At 51.5% G+C, this 20,320-nt stretch overlaps 1 protein-coding gene across 4 annotated transcripts in view; it reads left to right on the top strand.

The window, feature by feature from the left end:
• Positions 1-4,085: 4,085 nt before the first annotated feature.
• Positions 4,086-20,320, top strand: part of HIC2 (HIC ZBTB transcriptional repressor 2) — a 28,526-nt gene continuing 12,291 nt past the window's right edge. For all 4 annotated transcript variants that reach the window (XM_042910645.1, XM_042910646.1, XM_042910647.1 and 1 more), the window contains exon 1: positions 4,086-4,135. The gene's annotated coding sequence lies outside the window, so the exon portion shown is untranslated. The remainder of the gene's footprint in view (positions 4,136-20,320) is intronic.

Here is a 20,320-nt window from a genome sequence, read left to right as displayed (position 1 = left end):
TTCTGTACTCTATCTGACAGTTTCATCTTAATCAGTCCTCACAAGAGCCCCATGGGCAGGTGCCATTATTATTCTCAAATGACTGATGAGGAAAGATGATCAGAGAGGTTAGGTCCCATACTAGACACACAGAGGGAGCTGGAGTGCAAAATAAATCCAGTTCTCAATGGTTCTCCTATCCTCATTACTGTGTGGTTTTTATATTTCCATACTACCTTCCACCCAAATAGAGTTTTACGGGGTTGCTTTCAGTGAGAACAAAATCTTGAAACCTGCCATTTTCATTTACTATATCGAAAACATTCCCCCAAATTTTAAAGTTTAAGTGCTTATGTACTATTGCACTAGAAGCATGCTTGGATTTTATTAAGTGCTTGGCAGGAAATGGGCTTGAGGGTGAACACTGGATGTGGGGAGACCATGCAAACCTCAGGACAGAGATGGTAGGAGTCTAGTACATTATGATTTAGAAATCCTTTCTTCCCTCCTTGGATTTTTCTTTTTTCCTTCTGATTTTATTTATTTATTTTAAATATTTTAAAGTAATCTCTATACCCAACACGGGCTTGAATTCATAACCCCAAGATCAAGAGTCCCATGCTCCACCGACTGAACCAGCCGGGCACTCTCGTCTTTCTGATTTTAAAGGGACTATGTACTAAATATGGAAAACTTGGAATGTTCAGGAAAGTTAAAGAAGCAGGAATAACAAAACCTTAACAGGCTTGATATGAATTGCTACACCATTTGGGAAGTATACCAGGTAGGACCTATCCAAATTGAAAATGTTCACATATCATTTAACCCATAGAGTCTATTTCTAGTAAACTATTCTGCACAAGTGAAGGCAGAAGGATGTAAAAATATATATTCAATGACTTTAAAAATTGTTTTTTAAAAGCACCAAACTGGGGCCCCTGGCTGGCTCAGTTGGAAGAGCATGAGACTCTTTGTCTCGGGTCATAAGTCTGAGCCCCACATTACATGTGGAAATTAGTTAAAAATAAAATCTTTAGGGGTGCCTGTGGCTCAGTGGATCGTCTGACTCTTGGTTTTGGCTCAGGTCGTGGTCCCAGGGTGGTGGGATCAAGCCCTGTGCTTTGGGCTGTGTATGAGTGTGGAGCCTGCTTTTATCTCTCTCTCTCTCTCTCTCTCTCTCTCTCTCTCTCTCTCTCTCCCCCTCCCTCCCTCCTTTCCTCCCTCCCTCTGTCCCTCTCTCTGGTTTGCACACACACTGTCTCAAAAAAAAAAGATCTTAAAAAAAATATATATATATATACATATATGTATATATATAGACACTAAACTGTAAGTAATCTGAAAAGCTATGATTAAGGGAAGTGTTTATGGAACCCTCATACTCTGGAATCTGTTAGCTATTAAAAAGTGAATTGTGTGATATGAACTAGAAAGATGTCTGTGATAGCTTCTTAGAGACAAAGAACAGATGTCCTGTAAGTTCTAAAGTGATTTGCCATTTATATGGTATATTATTTTGTAGTTTTAAAAAAGTAAGATTGTTGTGTAACGTGAACAGATACCTGTTGATGTCAGATGTACATGTCAAACTGCTAATGTTACTTCAGAAAACAGATGGGAGTGAGGGGGAAGGAGAATGAGGAACTTTAAAAAAATGTAGCTAGAATTATTCCTATTAGAAATGTTCCTTTTGTAATAAAACACTAAAATATACATGTGCATGAAAAAAAAAATCCCAACCCCTAAAGAGAACCTCTGTAAATATTTTGGTGTGTTTTCTTCAATATTTTGCATGTACCTATATATATTTGTGCACTTTTTATTCTTAATATCATTTGCACATTTCCAGATCATAAAACATCTTTGTAAACACCATTTATAGTGGCTCCCTTACATTTTCTCTTGTGGGATATTTGACCAATCCCCTGTTGTCAGACATTTACTTTGTGTATGATTTTTTTCATTATTATCAATGACACTTGAAAAAAATTGATTGTACATTAATTTTCAAATGCAAATAGAACAAGTGACTACTGAGTGCCTATTAAGTCTCAGGTGTGTTCTTGGCATTGGGGTTCCAAGCTTATGATCTGGTTAGAAAGATCATCAAGCATATGGTCTGCAAATGTGGTTAATTTCTTTAAAACAGAGTCCCAGAAGATGGATTACTACTGCTCCAAGGGGGTATTGATCATTTGAAAAGATTTTTATACTTGGCTCATACTGCCAAATTCACATTCAGAAATTTTGAAGCAATTTATGTACTTCCAACAATATATGAGAGTGATTACTCATCAGACCCCTGCCTGTTTGAAGATTATAATTTGAAACTGATTCCTGAAAATAAAACCAAACCCTCGGTATGTTGTAGTTTATTATTTTTTTTAATGTTTATTTATTTTTGAGACAGAGAGAGACAGAACATGAATGGAGGAGGGTCAGAGAGAGGAGGAGACAGAATCTGAAGCAGGCTCCAGGATCCAAGCTGTTAGCACAGAGCCCGATGGGGGCTCGAACTCATGGTTCTGGTCCATGAGTTCATGACTGAGCCAAAGTTGGACGCTTAACTGACTGAGCCACCCAGGTGCCCCAGTATATTGTAGTGTTAACTTGCATGTCTTTGGTTATTAGAGTATTGACATTTTTTCAGTAGTTTCTTCGATCACAGAATATGCCTCTTCTTCCTTACCGATGTTTGATATTTCTCGTTTCATTTGTTATGTTCTTACCATTTCTAGGATCTGTTTCTAGGCTTTTTGTCCCCTTTCTTTCTTGGTTTGTACCACACTGAATTGACTGTGGTAGCTTTATAATTTAAGTATTATTAAAGCAAGTCCACCTTCATTTGTGGGAAATGAGAGCTGGTTTTGGTTATTTATTCTTTCAGGTGAACTTAGAATTTTGTCAAGTCCTGTTAGGATTACATTAATTTTACACATTACATTAAATATACATTTACATTTAATATACTTTAAATTTATGCATTAATCTGGAAAGAATGGTCGCATAACCAGCCTTCAAGAGGGGGTCTTGGCTAGTGCTAGGGCACAACTTCTCTGCATGGCAAGTCTGGGTTCCTCTCTCAGACGTTGACAGTGGTGTGTTCTTTTGTTTGGTGTTCAAAGTAGAGAGAGGTCCATTAAGTAACCCCTAGAGAAGCGGCCACGCTCGGGGCCAGCTCCAGTCCCTCAGCAGGCCATCGGGCCACGAGCTTGGGTCCAGGCGGGCCAGCTTAGGCGCGTCGCTTGACCCCAGGGGCCAGTGAGGGTTTGTGGTCACCGGAAGGGGCTGGCTGAACACCGAGTGCTCGAGACCTCCACGTCCTCTGAGCAGGTAGGGCCAGCCCGGGGGGCTGCGAGAGCGGGGACCCGAGGGGTCGCGGGGGTCAGGGGTGGGGGTGGAGTCCCTTTCCCTACAGGACACAAATAACTTGGGCCTCCTTGGGAGCCCAGATCACGCCACCTGCAGTCCCCGGGGGCTGCGCCTTTGACGGCGAGGTCCCTGCGGGGGGCACGGAGCCAGGGCGCGAAAGTGTCCTGGAGGTGGGGCGCAGGTCGCTAGGGGTTGGGGGGGGCTTCAAAGGGGTCAGGGTCAGGCTCAAAGGGGATCAACTCTGCGTGTGTGGGCTGGGCGTGGGCATGTGGGGGTCCAGAGTCCCCATCCCAGGGGGTTGGGCGGTCCGGTTGTTTCGGGGTGAGGTCGCGGTCCTACCCCTGCACCTGGGGTCTGGGTCAGGCGGGGCGCCCACCGTCTGGGTCCCGGGTGCCTCCTGCGCGCCCCTCCCCCCACGGCGCAGTCCAGCAGGCCCACCGCCCCGCCCTGCCCAGTGTTCGGACCTCTCGCCGGCTCCGCCCCGCCCCTCTTGCCCCGCCCACAACGAGACCCCGCCCCAAACCGCCCCCGGCCCCGCCCCGCCGCTCGCCCATTCAGATGTGGGTCAGGGGTGAGCGGGCGGCGCCGACGTCACAAGCTTCCAAGATGGCGCCGGGCGGGCGGCTGTGAGCGGCGCTCGGGGCGCGCTGGGCGGGGAGCCGAGCCGGGCCGGCGGCGGGCGGACGGGGCGGGCGCAGGCGGCGCAAGCCGGGCGCCGAGGACAAGGGGCCGCGGGCAGGGCCGGCCGGCCGGCGGGCGGAGCGCCGCCGCCGACGCACACGAGGTGAGAGGCGGTCAGGGGCAACGGGGGGCGCGGGCGGGCGCGCCCCCGGGGAGAGGGGCGTGGGCGGGCGCGCGCCCGCCGGGTCTGGGCGGGGGCGCACGCGGGACCGCTGGCTGGACCCAGCCCGCCGGGGCTTTGTGGTCCCGGTGCCCGGCAGGGCGCGAGCGGCGGGGGACCCCGGGCACAAAGCCCCGGGGCCGCGCCAGGCCGGGCGCGGGTCTGCGGAGCGGGGGTCGGCGGGCGAGCGGGCGCTGGCTCTTTGTGCCTTTTCATTAGCAATCTAATCCGAACAGCGTCGGGAGAGCTGCGCTGCCTGACAGGCGGGCGGGCTTCCATTATGCAAACGGCCCAGCGCCTGCGGCCGCCCCTCATAGGGGATTTTGCTATTTCCAGAACTGCGGTGCTCCTCTGCCTGCGGTCCCCTTTTCTTGCCCCCTCCCTGCGGGAAGACCGGCCTGGGCAGGGGCAGGGTTGGCCTTGGAGGAGCCGCTCCCAGAGGACCAGGCCCTGCGGCTGGTGGGCTCGCTGCCCTGCCCCCAGACCTCTCCTGTAGGCAGCCACTTGGCAGGAAGAGAGATGGGCTTGGGGGAGGGGGTCGGCTGGCAGGGGGAGGGGACCGGCTGGCAGAGGAAGGGGGCTGAAGGGCCCCAGCTTGTCATTCTATTTATCTACTAAGATGGTTCATATTCACGTAGACCTAGTTGGTTGGGGGTGGGGGTAGGGGGGGAGGCAGGGATGCCTCTCCCTGGGGGGCAGTGACTTCTGGAGAGCAGGGAACGAGGTCAGATAATGCGCCCAGCGGCCCCACCCAGAACAGCGTGGGACTGCCTGGAGAAGGGAGCCCAGTGCTGATCCAGATGGGTTGGAACGTTTTTGAAGTTATTTATCCATGCCTTCTATCCCCTCCACCCCCAGTGTCTTTTTCTAGTAGGAGTTGCCAAGCACATCTGGAAAGCTAGGTTCCCGCGCCCCCCACCCACCGCCCCAACAGCAAGGAGGGGTGTAACCCGGGGAGGCCACCCCTCTGACATATGTGGTGGGGGGGAGGGGCAGCGCTTTGCCCATAGGAATCCTGTGGCGGTGGATTGTTGACTGATGTGGGGATTGCTGTGCCTCTTGTCCTGGGGGGGTGGGTGGGGGGGAAGGAGAGCTGGCAGGTAGTGGAGGTGCCTCCAGAGCTTCTAGGCTGAACTTGGGCCTGTTGTCCAGGGACTTTGGCTGGAGGGATGGAGCTAGGTCACTCAAACCCAGGACCTTTCTGGAGCTGTAGCATTTATTGCTTCCTGGCTCCTGGCTTTACTTCTTCCCCTCCATTCCCATCTGCCAACCCTGGACTCCTTGGCCCTTTCTGCAGACATTTTCAGTAGCACAGGCCATGTGGCTGGTCTGTAGCCCTGGCTCAAGGAGAGACTGTACACTTAGAACAGGGTTGCTGAAGTGGTCTGAAAAAAAGCAGATGGGCCGGCCTCAGGCTGGCCTCTAGAGACAAAGCTGTGTGGTGAGATTGCTGGTTTAGCGGGCTCTTAGCACCAAGAGGGGGGGATGGGAAGCTGATACTTGGGGGTTGAACTGAGTCTTTTGGCCCAGGAGTAGGTCACCCTGCATTCCAGGGAACCTTTGGTCCTGTACAGTTGGGGTTATGAAAATCTCTGGGTCCCATGGGCAGGCAGTAGACTCAGAAGGCTGGGAGGGGCTCCCCACCTGACTGCCTGCTTCAAGGGTCGGAACTCCCAGGTTGGTCTGCCTTCCTTTGGCTTCTGGCTTTCTGCAGACCAGTTTTGGGGAGTTGCTGAGTGCCTCTTGCCCAGCTTCTCTGGCCGTTTGACTCAGAGTGCTGGTGTGTGCCCAGAATTTTCCCTGCAGTGTTTTCCTGCCAGTTGTTAGGACTTGTAGATTAGTCACTCAGCTTTTACAAGCAATTCCTGAAAAGAAAAATCTCCCTCTGGTTGCTGGCTCTGCTTAGGGGAAGAAGCAGCCCGAGGGAGCCAGGTCTGTAATTAAAGCAAAACTGAAATGATTGCTTCAATTGCTGGAAGGAGAAGAAGAGGCGCAGGTGGGGCAGAGGCGATACGTCCTGTCCTGCTGCGCAGTACCTGCTCTGGGGACAGGTAGGCACGATCCTGTCTTCATTCCCTGGTCTTGGCCGGCAGCCCAGCCTTCTCCACAAGCTGCAGTCCTGGATTAATCCTCACGTAGTGTTTTCTTTCCATAGATCAGATTTCTCATTTTGTTAATAAGCACAGCCTCCGATCCACTTGAAGTCAGCTGTCGTGGACTTGGAGCAACAGGGTTTTGCATTATTGAGCTGACAGGCCTGCTGCCTTCCCGGTGTCCTTATTGTCTGTCAGGGTCAGATCTGGGGGCGGGGGCAGTGCCTTTTAATCAGCAGCTAGCCCCCCAGAGAAGGGCTGGCTGGGCAGTTCTGGAGAGTCAGAGGAGTGAGGAAGGAATAAAGTTCAGTTTACCCAGGGGACCTGTGGTGTTGCCCCTTTGCTGGCCTGTTGGCCTCAAGCTGTCAGCCCCACCCAAAAGGTTGCTCGCTTTGCCCACTGGGGCTGAGAGCCACTGCCCCCAGGACCTGATCACTAAGAGGGTGGGGGCTCTTGTATCTGCTACCTGGGAGCAGCTTTCACCATTGAGAAGAAACAACAAATCAGGTTCTTGTCCTCCTGGCTCTTGGAGCCTGGCTGAGGAGGGACTCAGAGCGCAGTGAGAGGGAACTGGGCTTAGTTAGAAAGTCTGGAGCGTGATGCAGGCTTTGCCGTTTACTCTCCTTGTGACCTTGGACAGTGATTGACTCTCTGAGCTTTGGTGTCCCTGTGTCTAAAATGGGAGCAGAACTTGAGTTTACATATACATATCGCTGCCCTCCAGAGCTCACTCAGCCTGGGGAAGACGGACAAACAAATGATTGTTAAGATGGGGTGATAAGGTCTGGCACTGTGCTGTATGGAGTGTAGAGGGCACCACGGGGATGGTGGCTGTAGCTTCCAGGCACGGAGGAAGGGCCCAGCTCTGGGGTGGAGGAGATCCATGAATGCCATGCTGAGTTGAAGTTGGTCGGAGAAGAGTTAATGGGGAGTTCCCAGGAAGACCGTGGCAGTGTGGAGTGTGGCAGGGGAGACTGGAGAGCAATGAGGCAAGAACGTGAACCTGCAGATGCTGTGTGTTAGAGAAGCTAGCACCAGAGCACCCACTGCGGGCAAGGCACCTGAGAGGCTCTTTCACAAGCTTTTTATTTATTTGACAAGATTTTCTGAGGACGACACAAGGGTGCAGCACCCAACTCCTGTGGCTAGGCTGGATCATGCTGGTCTCTGCCCTCTGGCACTCACAGCCTTGCCAACAAGTGGTCAACCTCGGGACGGGAGATAGGGGCACACTTAAGTTTTCTCCAAATCCTTCCAGGTCAGCACACCACCACTTAGTCTCCTCTTACACGGACTGGTAAATGAGACTCAACTGGGAGGTTACATAATTTGCTGGGGCTGCAAGCAAGCAACTGGTCAGGCTAGGGCTGGAGGGTAAATGCCTTTAACTCCAGGGCTTTGTGGCCCATGTAGTGTGGAGTCTGGAGAGGTCTGAGCTCCAAGCAGGGAGAGGCCAGCAGACAGCCCCCTCCCCAAGAGGATCCTGCCTCCGGTTTAGGGGCTTCCAAACAAGCCAGGCCAGTTTGACTCTGCCTGGCACGGCCAGCCTGTGCTTCCTGCTGGGAGGGGCCTTGCCCTGAGGGATAGGGACCTGGGCTGGGGGAGGTCTCAGAGCTGCAGTCTGGAGTGGCAAAGCCAGAGAAGCCGTGGGGGTTGGGGTTGTGTGTGGGCCCCTAGTGAGCTTGATAAGGAAGGGAAAGCCGGGAGGTGACTCCAGGCCCACCACAGTCTAGGAGGGAAGGGCCCGGGCTGGGGTGCCTCTGCTGAGGGAGGGTGTGGCTGGACTGAGTGGAGTGAGTGACTCTAAGAGCCTGCCTGGGACATTTGGGAAGGGGTTCAGAGCCCCTCCTTCAGACTGCTCGGTTTTCATGTTTTTCATGGTAGTGTCCCATGTGGGTGCAGAGGAGGGCGAGTGTGGCCTTAAAGTTAGAGCAGGTCCTTCTGTGGGTGAGAGGGGACAGGGCAGCCATCTGTTGCTGCCTCTGAGATACATAGTGCATAGTAGGTGTCTGTTTCCTGTTTGAGGGTAAGCCACCCCTGTGAGCACATGGGGTATGAATGAGGGGGGAGAGTGCGGTATGGAAAGGCAGGTGGCCCAGTCTTCCAGTGCTGTACTTCCAGCTCTCTCCATCCATTCCGTGGCAATTCTAAGGGCCACTAAGGAAAGGTGGTGTTTGGGCTTGGCTGGGGGGTTGCTTCCAGGTGGGGAGTTGGCCTCTTGTGGAGATGGAAGGGCTGTTGGCTCTGGCACGGGTGTGGCCGCTGTGCAGACTTGTCCCATGCGTTCCAGGCTGCTGCTGCTGCGGCCTCAGGCTTCTTTCCCAGCAACACCTGTGGGTGGGTGGGTTCTCTCAGGTGAGTGTGGGGAGGGGCCACTCCAGTGCTTTGAGAACAGTAACTCCCCCACCCCCACGGAGTAGAGGTGCTGCTCCCATCACACACTGGAGTCTGAGCTCCCTTGGCCTCTTCATCATCCTGGTTATAGGTCCTTCAAGGAGAAAAACTGCCCCATGGCCTTTGCAGTTCCCTCACCTGTGCTGCTTTGGAAGTTTATCAGATCTTGGTGAATTCTCGTACCAGAAATGAATGAGAAGCGACAGTAGGGTTGATGGCTAGGAAGGTGGGACCCGGAGCCTCAGTGGCCTGACCCTCTGTGGACATCATGGAACTTACCTTGTGATGAGTGTGTGCTGTTACCCTTGCTTCCTGGAAGAGGCCTGCCTGCTGGTGCCCTGGTTCTCAGCTCTGGACCTCAGGATCATCTGGGAGCTGGTAGAGGCCAGCCCAGCCTAGACTATTTCTAACGTCCATGTTTCCTAAGACTTGGAAATGAATTCGGTGTGCAGCCAAGATCGAGAACCACTGCTTTAAAGAACCTTTGTTGGTAGTAGAATCAAGCAAGTGGTGAGTCCAAATCGACCAGTGCATTATGACCTGGGGTGGTCATGAACTGCTTTACTCTAATGGCCCAGTGGGATTGAATTTATTTGCAAAACTAGTTAGGTTGATTCTGTTAGTTACTAGGGTCTTGGAGAAGCACCAGACACAGAAGGGGCTCACTCTTTTTTTTTTTTGAGAGAGACAGAGCATGAGCAGGGAAGGGGCAGAGGGAGAGACACACACACACAGAATTTGAAGCAGGGTCCAGGCTCTGAGCTGTCAGCACAGAGCCGGACATGGGGCTTGAGCTCACGAGCTGTGAGACCTGAGTGGAAGTCAGATGCTTAACCAACTGAGCCACCCAGATACCCCTGGGGCTCGCTCTTTTCATGGTTTCTCTTACTTGGTGGCAGTGGGAGGGACCACAGGCTGGTGTGCACCAAGGGGACAGCTCCTCAGAGGTCCCTGGGGAGCTGCCTGTTGCCCTTGACTCCAGAACTCTTGGTCCTGCTTGGCTTTCAGAGTTTACCTGTTCTGGTTTTGTGGTGGTGTTCTTGGGCCCTGGTTGGCCTCTGTGTGCCCTGGCAGGGCCTGACATAGTGACATTTGGGATCCTTGTGGCTCCCTCATGAGTCCATTGTGGCCATAGCTGGGGATCCCTGGAACCTGAGCCCCTGTTTTTCTCTCTGACCTCAAGGTCCCTGGGGGAGAGAGATTGATCCCTGAGGTTGCTTTTCTGGGTTGTTATCTGGGTAAGGTGTATGTATAAGGGGCCAGGAAACAGTGTGGGGGGTGGCTGTGAGAGGCAGAGCTTCAGGTAAGACCTGGCTGGCCTGGCCCAGCTCCCCTTGCTGGAATAGAACAATGAACTGTCCCGGCGCTTAGTGCATATCTGCGGGCAGATGGAACATAAGACAACCCTGCCTGCTCTGGGCAGCTTACAGAATGAGGTGAGCAAGTGTCTTGAGTCTGGTGTGGTTCTGGTTGTTGTCTTGGGTAGGAAGTGCTGTTTTTTAGGGAAGGAAGACCAGCCTGGGCTGTGGCTGTGAAGGAGAGGGGATCAAGAAGTCGTGGCTGGTAGTTGAGGAAGAAGCAGGTGGTATTGGGAGCACAGGCAACATGTCCTCCCTCTCTGTTCTTTTCCACCTGTACACATCATGGTAGGTGGACTCGGGTTGTGTCTTGAGAGTGAGTGGTCCTGGGGTCTGGGTTCCTGCCTCAGCTCTTTTTGCCTCTTCCTCCTACCATGCCGCAGGACTTCCCTGCCCTTCTCTCTAGTAGAAGGTGGCTGATGGTTTCTGTCTGACAGGTGCTACTTTAGCTTTGCCTGAAAACTGGGAGAATTCCTGACAGAATGCTAGGAAAGTGTGGCAGAAGATGGTTGGGTGCTCCCTTTTAGGCTCTTACCCCATGCTAGCCCTTGTGGGAGGCATTCGGAGTTTAATCCTTGGAACATAACCCGTGCAGTGCCAATCATTTTATCAATCTTCACTGTATAAGTGACTTAGAGAGGTTAGGCAATTATTTTCAAGTCACATAGCTAGGAGGTGGGTAGAGAATTTCTAAGGGTCAGGTAAACACAATCACACGTGTGGCAGCCTTGAACACGTGTATTTGTGGGCTTCCTCTGAGCAGTGCCTCGGCCTGGAGACAGTCAAGGTTTTCGTTTGGAGTGGGGTGGCAGGATGACTGTCTTGGACAAAGCCTGGAGGTGGCTGGTAGTCCCTTGATAACTGCGGAGGGACCACTACAAGCTTGGTGAGCGGGTCCATTCCCCACCTCCCTCCAGGAGCTGGGGGACAGAGGGGACTCTCTGGGTCATCCTTATTCTACCAGTCTCAACTCCTTCCCTTCTGGCACATGGGACTCTTCTGTCCTATGGAAACTTTGGCCTTTGCTAACCACTTCCAGAAGAGCCTTGAGAGGGAGGCTTTGGGGGTTCCTGGGAACTCAGAGCTGGGCTCCTTTCCTTCTCTTGGTATTCTCACTGTGTCAGTGAATGAGAGGTGCTTGGGCCAGCGGTGCTGTGTTGTGTGACATTGGGCAGGGTGACCTCTCTCTCAGCAATGTGAGGCTCTTTCTTGGTAGATGGGTGATCTTGGTGATGAGGGGAGAGGCCAAGCCATAGCCTCTTCAGGTGCCCTGGGCCACCTCCAGCAGGTGCCTTTCTCACCTGCCATGAGGCTCCAGGTGCAGGTGGGTTGAACGCTGGGCTTGGGTTGTCCTTTGGCTGTGGTAGATGAACCTGAGCGCCAGAGGGGTGCAGGCAAAGGGGAGAGGACTGTTTCCAAAGTCCCACATTCCATGCATGTGTTGACGCTGATAAGGGCAGCAGGGCTGGCTTAGCTGCTTTCGGCAGGAGGGGACTTTGACTTCATGCCCCCAGCAGGCAGCGGAGCTTGCACATCCTGCTTCCTGTAGCACCCCTCCCCCTCCTCCCTCTCTGACCACCTGTGACCACTGCCTCTGGAGGGCCCTCGGCATGCAAAGGCCCAGCTTGCTCCCAAAGCATTGCCAGCTCTGAGTAAGCAGGCCTCTGGAGACCTGTTTGGAGTTTCTGTCAGCCCTGCCTTTTAGAGTATTTGGTGAACAAGTGTGGTTTTGAGAAGAGTGCCTCTCTGTGACTCATTTTCCTTGCCTGTAAAATGGGTTGTTAGAAATATTTGAGCTAATACATGTCAGCTGTTCTCAGAGTGGTTTGCAGACCCCTTGGATTCCCCAAGACCCTTTTCATAATTCTTAGAAGTTACTGGCCTTTGTCCTGTGCAAAGCTGTGGTGGGTGTACGTGTTGCCCAGAGTTGTGTTCTCCACTGTTGGTGCTCCGGACTGAGACATTCAGTCTTACGAGTGACTGGGGGAGACAGTACAGATGACTGAGTAGTAAATCTAGACTCTGGGGTACACACGTCTTTAGTATTCCGTGTGATAAAATGCGGAGTATGTGTGACTACTGTGGAGTACAACTGTTGTCTCCAGAAACATACTTTGCATTTGCTTGGGCTGAGCCCTGAACTAGGTGCTTTTTCCTCATGAAATATTGTTTTTACTTGAAAGAAGAACCGACAGACAAGGTGTGGTTACTCAGACTTGGAGAATTTGTGCAGATATTTTCTCAAATGAACAAAGTGAGCTTTGCCACTTTAAGGAAAACAACTGATGATATTTGTTGCCAGAGCTAGAACCCTTAAGGGAAAATGAGAGTTTTGGAAAACTATTCATACGGTGAGCCTGACTTAGACTTCACTGATAACATCAGCGGTGATATTAACACATGGATTTTTTTGGTGTTGTATAATGAAATGTGACATTTGGAAGATCTGATTCACTCAGTGAACCAAATGACCAGTGCTTGATGTTGCAAAATCCTGCGTGAATATGAGTGCAGTGTAAACCAATGGATTTTTGCGTAACCGAATTTGAGATAGTCACAGATACGATTTCAGAGTCTCCATTGCAGCTTTTAAGAAACCTCTGCTTGTCGGGTTTTAGTGTGATGTCAGTGAAGAATAGCCACAGTTAGCTGAAAGGATTATTAAAATACTCCTCTCTTTTATCTGTGTGAAGTCACATTTCTTGATAGACTTTAATCAAAACCAATTATCCTAATGGACTAAGTGTAGAAACAGATATGAGAATCTGGCTACTTTTAAGCCAGATGTTAAAGAGATTTAAAACGTAAAACAAATGCCAAATATAAAACAGTAGTACTCTTTTCACTAATTAATTTTTTTAAATTTTGGAATCTTTTTTTTTTTCATAAAGAAGCATTTTTAATGTATTTATGTTAACATCGTGGCATTTATGTTAACGTGTTTTTTATTGATATTCTGAGTCAAGTATTTGTGTTAATTACCAGTTTTTTTAATACAGTAAATGTAGAACAGTAGCACCAACTACAGTAACATGTAAACCACATGAAAGTTCTTTGGTTCTTTGGGAGTCCTAATTTTGAAGAATGTAAACAGTAGTTTTGGAACTGCTGACATGGGAGGGCGCTGAGCAGCCTTCTCTCCTTTCTTGTTGCCCCCTTCTCACCGCCTCCTTGTCTTCTCTCACGTATTATTTCACTCTTTTAGCACTAAACCTTTCTGACCAGCATTTGCTCACCTAATAAACCTTTATGAGGGTCTCCTTCATGCACAGTGTAGCTGTGGCTGCTGGGCTAGTGGGACCCAGGGTCCCTCACCTTGGGAGCCTGCTTGGGGTGGGTAGGGGGTCTGGGGGGGAGGACATGAGCACAGGGCGGGTGCACAGAGGGAAGCAGCTGGGCGGCTAGTGCTGACATAGGTTCCAGGAGAAATGCAGGGCTGGCTTCGCAGAGGGGCACTCAGGCATGTCTGTGGACCAACCAAGCTGAGAGGTGGGCCAGATCCTCTCTGGGGAAGCACCCTGCAGGCCGGGCTGGAGTGTGGACTTTATCCAGGCATCGGGAATTCATTGAAAGCTTTAAGCAGGGGAGTGACTGGATGAGATCGGTGTTTGAGAAAGATAACTCAGGGTTGATTGGACTCCGAATTGGAGGGGGCAGAGGCTGCAGAGGGGAGATGTATGCTAGACTTTGATATTTTCGATTAGAGTGGCGTTAACTGCCCTCTTGCCCTCCATTCCTTGGGAGGGTTCCTGGGATTTCCATCCTGTTGGGTAAGGCACACTTGGCCTCCCAGGTATGGAGGCCCTGCTTTCTGTTGCTTTCTATTTAGGACCGAGTGGTACTTTCTGGGCATCTCCAGTGGGATGGAGCTCTCTGAAGCCCTTGTTGGCACATTGTTGCCATATTTGCCCAGCCATGTGGCTCTGCAGTGTGGGGTCCTGGGTCAAGTGATGTGCTCAGCGAGTATCACATAGCTGTAGTCTCTGGCTCCTCCTTGAATCTAGAAGGTCTTGTCCAGGGGTGTCTGGGTGGCTCCGTTGATTGAGGGTCCAACTCTTGATCTCAGCTCAGGTCTTGATCCTCAGGGTTTTGAGTTCCAGAAAGAAAGAGAAAGAAAGAGAGGGGGTTGGGGGGGGGGAGGGAGGGAGGAAGGAAGGAAGGAAGGAAGGAAAAGAAAGAAGAATTCTAGAAGGTTTTGTCCTGCTCCCCTTTCTTTTGGGACTTCTGCACAGAGCATGCCAGCTTCCTCAATTGACTTGAAGATTATGCTCCAGGTTATTTACAAAAGTGTTAATGGGAGGGTGTAAATTACACATGCACACATATAGGTATAACTAGTGAGCAACACACACCCTTGCTTCCCCCACCCATGTAAGAAATAGCCCCTGGACACCCACCTGTGTTGCTCCCCAGCTTATCCCTGCTTCCCCCCAGAAATCACCACTCTTTTAGATTGTGGGTTAACTGTTCCCTAGCTTTTCTTTGTAGCTTCCTTGGGCTTGTCTGGATCCTTGAACAGCGGTTCACTGGGTTTGCTCTTTGTGTACTCAGAGCCAGGCACTAATCTCTATTTTGAGATTCACTGAAGTGTCGGGTGTAGCTGTGGTTTCTGTGTTCCTGTCCCTACTTGGAGTGTTCCAAGGTGGCGCTGTCCTACATTTCATCCTACCCCCTGCCAGTGGGGGTTCCGGGTGTTTTTAGGGCAGAGTTTTTGTTACCTCCTAAGTAGCCCTGTTTTCACCTCACCCCCTGGCTCTACTTCTCCAGGAAGATAAATACCTCTTTTCCCTTCCTTCCTTCCTTCCTTCCTTCCTTCCTTCCTTCCTTCCTTCCTTTCTTTTTTTTCCATCTGTAAACCCAGTTTCTTAATGCTAAACAATCCTTCCAGCACCACTGAGACTCCATTTTAAAAGTAGAATGACACTGTGTGTGTTTTTTTTTCAAGTCTGAGTTGGTCTCTCTGTCCGATTCCCTTTCTGAGCTGTTGGCCTCTCCTGTGTCAGACCCTTCAAGATGACTGCTGGATGGGTGAGACCTCTTCTGTAAAGTACCACACCTGGAGGCTTTAAAAAGCCTTGGGCACAGGACCAAAGAGTGTGAGATTCTCTATAGAAGTTCACCAATTTTACCATTAAAAAGGCCTTTTTAAAAACTTTAGCAGGTGCCTATGGTATCTCTACTTGATTTTTTTTTTTTTTTTTTTTTTTTTTTTTTTTTTTGGATTAAAACAACCTAATCTTTGATCTTTGGCTGTAGCTCCTTGAGTCATTTGTTTCCTTCTGCATAGTGGCTCCCTTTGACCCCCTATACTGGAGGGCTACAACTACTTTCTTCCTGGCTTCCTATGCATCCAGCTAGCTGCTCAGGGACCCACTTGGGCCTTGGTGGAAGGTATACTGTTTGTACCTCACCTGCAGCTCTGAATTTCCTCTCCTGGGCTTGCCTGAGTGGAGTTCTTCCTATCTGTTGAAATATCAGCTAGATGCTAGGATTAAAAAATGTCATCACATTGTTGTTACTTTGAATGGCAACCATGATTTTATGGTGGTTTCTAGATTTCCTCTAGCTTCCTGGCTGGTCTGTAGGGTTCTCTCTTCCAAGACGGATATTCTGCCCTGGATGTGGCCACTCTGTCCTGTCAGTTCTCTCTTTCTTGTCTTGTGATTGTTGTTATTAGTGGTTCAGGGAGGTTATTTCCTGGCTTGGATCTACTTGCTAATCAGGACCAAGACTGGGCCTTGCTTCCCATCCTGAAGGTTTCTGTGCACTGTATTGTATTCAAGTATATCGTACGTAGGAAATATGTGTAGTTGTGAATGACTGCTCCGAGGGTTCTTCACAGATGGACATACTTATGTAACCAGCATCCAGAATGAGAAACACAGCCCCAGAAGCCCCTCGTGAGTCCTTTGAGTCACCCCTTCCCCCTCCCCACTCTCCCCTCATCCCTGGATCCGTGTTGCCTGCTTTCCAATTTACGTGAATGGAATCACACCACATAGTCTGTTTTGAGTCTGGCTTCTTCGGTCAACAGAATGCTCAAGAGACTCATGTATGTGCACGTAAATCAAACCGTGTGACATCACCAACATTTTTAACCTATAAAAAGCACACCTGTATGTGTAAATGTTCAGTCCTGTGCATGGCTGGGTAACCGTCCCTATACCTTTGGCTACCCCCTGTCGTGTAGGTGTCGGGCTCCTGTGAACAGGGCTGCTGTGCACACGCTTGCCCGGGTTTTGGTGAGCAGGTGGGTAGGTTTCTGTTCGTGTATACCTTGGAGTGCACTTCTGGACCATAGGGCTTGCATGTTTTCATCCTTGGTCTTATTTCTAAAATAATACCTTTCTCTTTTTCCTCAGGAAGTATTCTAGTCTTTGCCCGGCCAATTAAAGTCCCATCATTACTGTCTGGTATCAGGTTTTGTTTTTTCTAATTCTCCTTTAGGGTGCGATTTCTTTGTCATCCTGGCCTGCCGTGTCATGGGGCAGGGCAGCGCTGCCTCGATGCCAGCTTGCCTCAAGAGTTCTGACCAACCCACAATGACCATGGGGGTGAAGGGTTGTCAACCACCCTTTCTAGGGAAGGGCTCCTCTACATTGAGAGGTGGTTCCTCCTCCTTTTTGATCATGAAATATTTTCTTGTCTGACATGTGAAGTAGAAGATGGTAGGAGTTTGGGTTTGCTTTGTTTAGCTTTAATTCTTTCAGAGTCCTTGGTGGGCATAAGAATTGTTATTCTTATGACTACCAGGATTGGTTTTGAAATTGTGGAGTGAGCAATGGGCTCGGCAGCTCCTGCTGTGTGACTCAGCTGTGTCTCTTGCTCTGGGGCTCAGTTACCTCATCTGAAGGGTGTCGCTGGACCAGGTGAGACGACCGTGATAGTCTTTTACAGTAGGGCTGCCCAGGCTTTCTGGGTGCTCTTTAGCTCCTCACATGTGGAATTTCCACCTATTTACCACTGTGCTGTCCTGCTCCTCTCCTCCCTTGAGGTCTCTGCCTACCACTCAGGCCCGGCAGCCCCTACCCTTGGCCGTGCCCTGCCTCCATAGATGCTTGGTGACTAGGCTCTACCTCGCTGTCTTGTGTTCCAAGCCCACCATTTTTATTAATCACTCTCTGGGCTTATTTACCTGGGAAATCATGTCTTCCCTTTGGGAGCTATCTTCTTCCTCTCGACCCCCAACGACTGAGCGTTTACTACTTAGCGTTTACAGAGCATTGGGCTTTCCTGGAGGTAGAAAACTTATAACCCACCTCAGTGCTTCCCAGACTTGAAATGTGCATGTGAGTCCCATGAGGTTCAGATGCAAGTTATGCAGTGAGGTCTGAGCAGCAGCATTTCTTGTGAGACCCTGGGTGGTGCTGCTGCTGGTAAATGGGGCTGGGGCCACAGAAACCAGTGCACTGGGGCCTCTCTGCCTCTTGACTGAAGTAGCTCTTGGATTTTCACTTGTTCCTTGCCTGATGGAGATGGCAGATGTCCTCTCCCTGCTCTGCTGTCCTGTTGGCCAGCCCACCCCATGGGCGCTCCATGCCTCCAGGCTCCTGCTCTGTTGCTGCCAGTGAGCCTTTCACCAACAGTTCAGGCCCCTCCTGAAGGGAATGCAGTGGGGGAGAGAGCCTGGAGGTGAGTGTAGCTTTTGTACGAATAATCATGATCTTAAACTGCTCTTCCCCTTCTTCGATCAGTGCTCACCTGCCTCTCCTCGGTGGCACTTAATGTCGTGGCCTGGCTTGGTACACTGCTAGACCTGGCCCTCCAGTGGGACCCTGTCCTTTGCCTTTCCTGGTGCCAGCTAGCCAATTGTGTCAGAGCCAGCAGAGGAAATTCAGTTGCAGGCCCCCAAGACCATCCTGGCCTTGCTTCTGGTTGGCTTTAAAGCCAGGAGCAATGGGAGGGTTGTAGGCCTGGAGGAAGGAGGGAGAAGACCCAAGGCTGTCTTGGAGAAGCAAGGTTTGAAGGCTGTGGGGCCTGTGCAGTGTGGAGCTTCCTGCCAGGCCTCTCCTCACACTAGCACTTTCTAGCCTTTTCCTCACCGTGTTGTTAGCCAGGAGCTGGCCCACCTCTTAGATGGGAGTGCACGGAGACGAAGGTGGTCAGGGCCCAGGCAGGACTTGGCCCATCACAGGCAGCACGGGGTCTTCAGTAGGGCCTAAGGGAATTTCAGGACAGACTCAAAGTCCAGCTGAGGTGGATGCCACTTGCCTTGCTGTTCAGGGTGAGCTGGTGGGTGGGTAACAGGGCTGGCCTGAGGGGCAGAGAAGGATGCCAGCACTGGGTCCCTGATCATTGTGCTACCAATGCACTCAATGGAACCCAAATGTTTATTTCGTAGAAGCCGCGTTGGAGGGAGGGCTGGGCTCCTGGCATTCGCAGAGCCTGTTGCTTTCCAGGAGGATGGTCTGGGAGAAGAGCCAGGAGCTGCTGGCTGGCATCCAGGGCTGGGCTAGATTACACGGCTGGGCTTGCCCAGAGCACTGAGTCCCACCCACCACCAGCCCATGCCTGGAGGAACAGGCCAGAGAGGTCATGGAGGCCAGGGGTGTTCCCAGAAAAGCAGCATGCACAGCCTGGGCACCCAAAGCAGGCTGTGTGAACGGGGTCCCACCTTGTCGCTTCTAGCCAGAAGCTTCTCACTGGCCTCAGGTAGTAAAGGAATTGGACTGACCTTATACATGAGGTCAGGAGAATGCAGCCCAAGTGAGGCCCTGCTGTGATGGGGAGGTGGGTGGTGGTGGGCAGGGGAAGGTGTTGGTGGAGGTGCAGACCAAAATCCTTCCTTCTGGCTCTGCATGGAAGGTGGTGTTCCTGTACGTGGCACTCCTGCCTGGCAATGGGAAGTGCATGCTCTCTGTCCATGGGGTAAGGAAAGTCTGACAGCGGCTCTAGATCAGGCTTTGAGCCCTTATTCTGCCACCTGCTTGCTCTTGTGACTCTGTACAAGTTCCTCAACCCCCAGAACCTTATCTGTCCCTGGAGGTAGAGATAACTCCTTAGTCTTCCCCACAGGCAGGCTGCCGTCTCCTGTGGGGCAGACTGAGGTAGGTCAAGGTGCTGTCTGGGTGGGTGGAGAAGGGGAGAGAGGCTGCGGGTGAAGTGGATGGAAGAGACTTCATGGAGGAATACAGAGAAGAGGGGTGTGGAGGAGGATTCCAGGCCATGGGGACAGGAGAATGTAGTCCTGGGCTTCTGGTCTGCTGGACTGGTTGGTGGGTTGGGGGTGGGGCCTTGGCTTTTGTGGATCCTGAACTGCTTGTACCTTCCAGGTTGTCTCCACCATGCCCTCAAGCTGCTCTCTTGCAGCATGGGTGGGGCCAGGCCTTCAGGGAAGAGGCACTTGTTTGAGCACCAGGTGACCAGTGCAGGTCAGCTGTGACTGAGGCCAGTGCTGACCTCAGATTCAGGCTTGGGGACAGTAGCCAGCATATTTGGTGCCCTCTCTGACACAGAAGAGCTAAACCCCTGTAGGTGTGCAAGCTGCCTTGTGGCTGGCTGTACCTTGCCCAGCTGTGCCCCTCTGCTTGGCACTCTTTGTGCCTCCTACCTGTCAGTGGAACTCTGGGTGGGCGATGAGGGGCTGGAAGATTCCTGTATCTCTGTTACTTCTGGCCAGGTGTGGTTAAAGAGAAAAGATGGTCTCCTGTTGGGTGCTTTGGGATGGGCTATCCTCCAGCATAGCCCCGAGACTCCTGTGAGAAGTACCACTTGAGGAAGTGAAGGAGGGTCACAAGAGAGGGAGGTGGGATGACAAAGTTTCCAGGAGATCTGGGCAAAGAGGCCGGCCCAGGGAAGGAAGGTGGAGAAGTTTTCTGAAATCTGGAGGCCTTCAGTCAAGGTGCCCACAGTGGTGTCTGGAGTAGGGGCGGCGTGGGGGGGGGGGGGCGGGGGCGGCGGGGTTTGTTCCTGCCTGCAGGAGGTCAGACATTGAGTAGAACAGATAGCATTTTTCTGGGGCATACTGCTCATGAGGGTCAGGAGTGCCAGGTGTGAAACACTCCCTGGGTTTGCCCCCTATCTGTGGGGCTGGAAATGGGTATGGGGTGTGCTCCACTTTCTCCAGGAGGGACGCAGCGCCTGCTGCCAGGCCCCAGGGAAGTGAGGCTGCCAGCCTGGTCTCCAGAGGGCACCACACCACTGGAGGTTGAATGACCAGGACAGTTCTTTTTTTTTTTTTTTTTTTCTTTCTTGATTTTTAAGTGATCTCTGCATCCAATGTGGGACTTGAACTCATGACCCCAAGATCAAGAGTTGTATGCTCTTCCAACTGAGCCAGCCAG

Source organism: Panthera leo, chromosome D3 (assembly GCF_018350215.1).
Source record: "Panthera leo isolate Ple1 chromosome D3, P.leo_Ple1_pat1.1, whole genome shotgun sequence".
Lineage (NCBI taxonomy): Eukaryota > Metazoa > Chordata > Mammalia > Carnivora > Felidae > Panthera > Panthera leo.
This window is presented reverse-complemented; position numbering and strand designations above follow the sequence as displayed.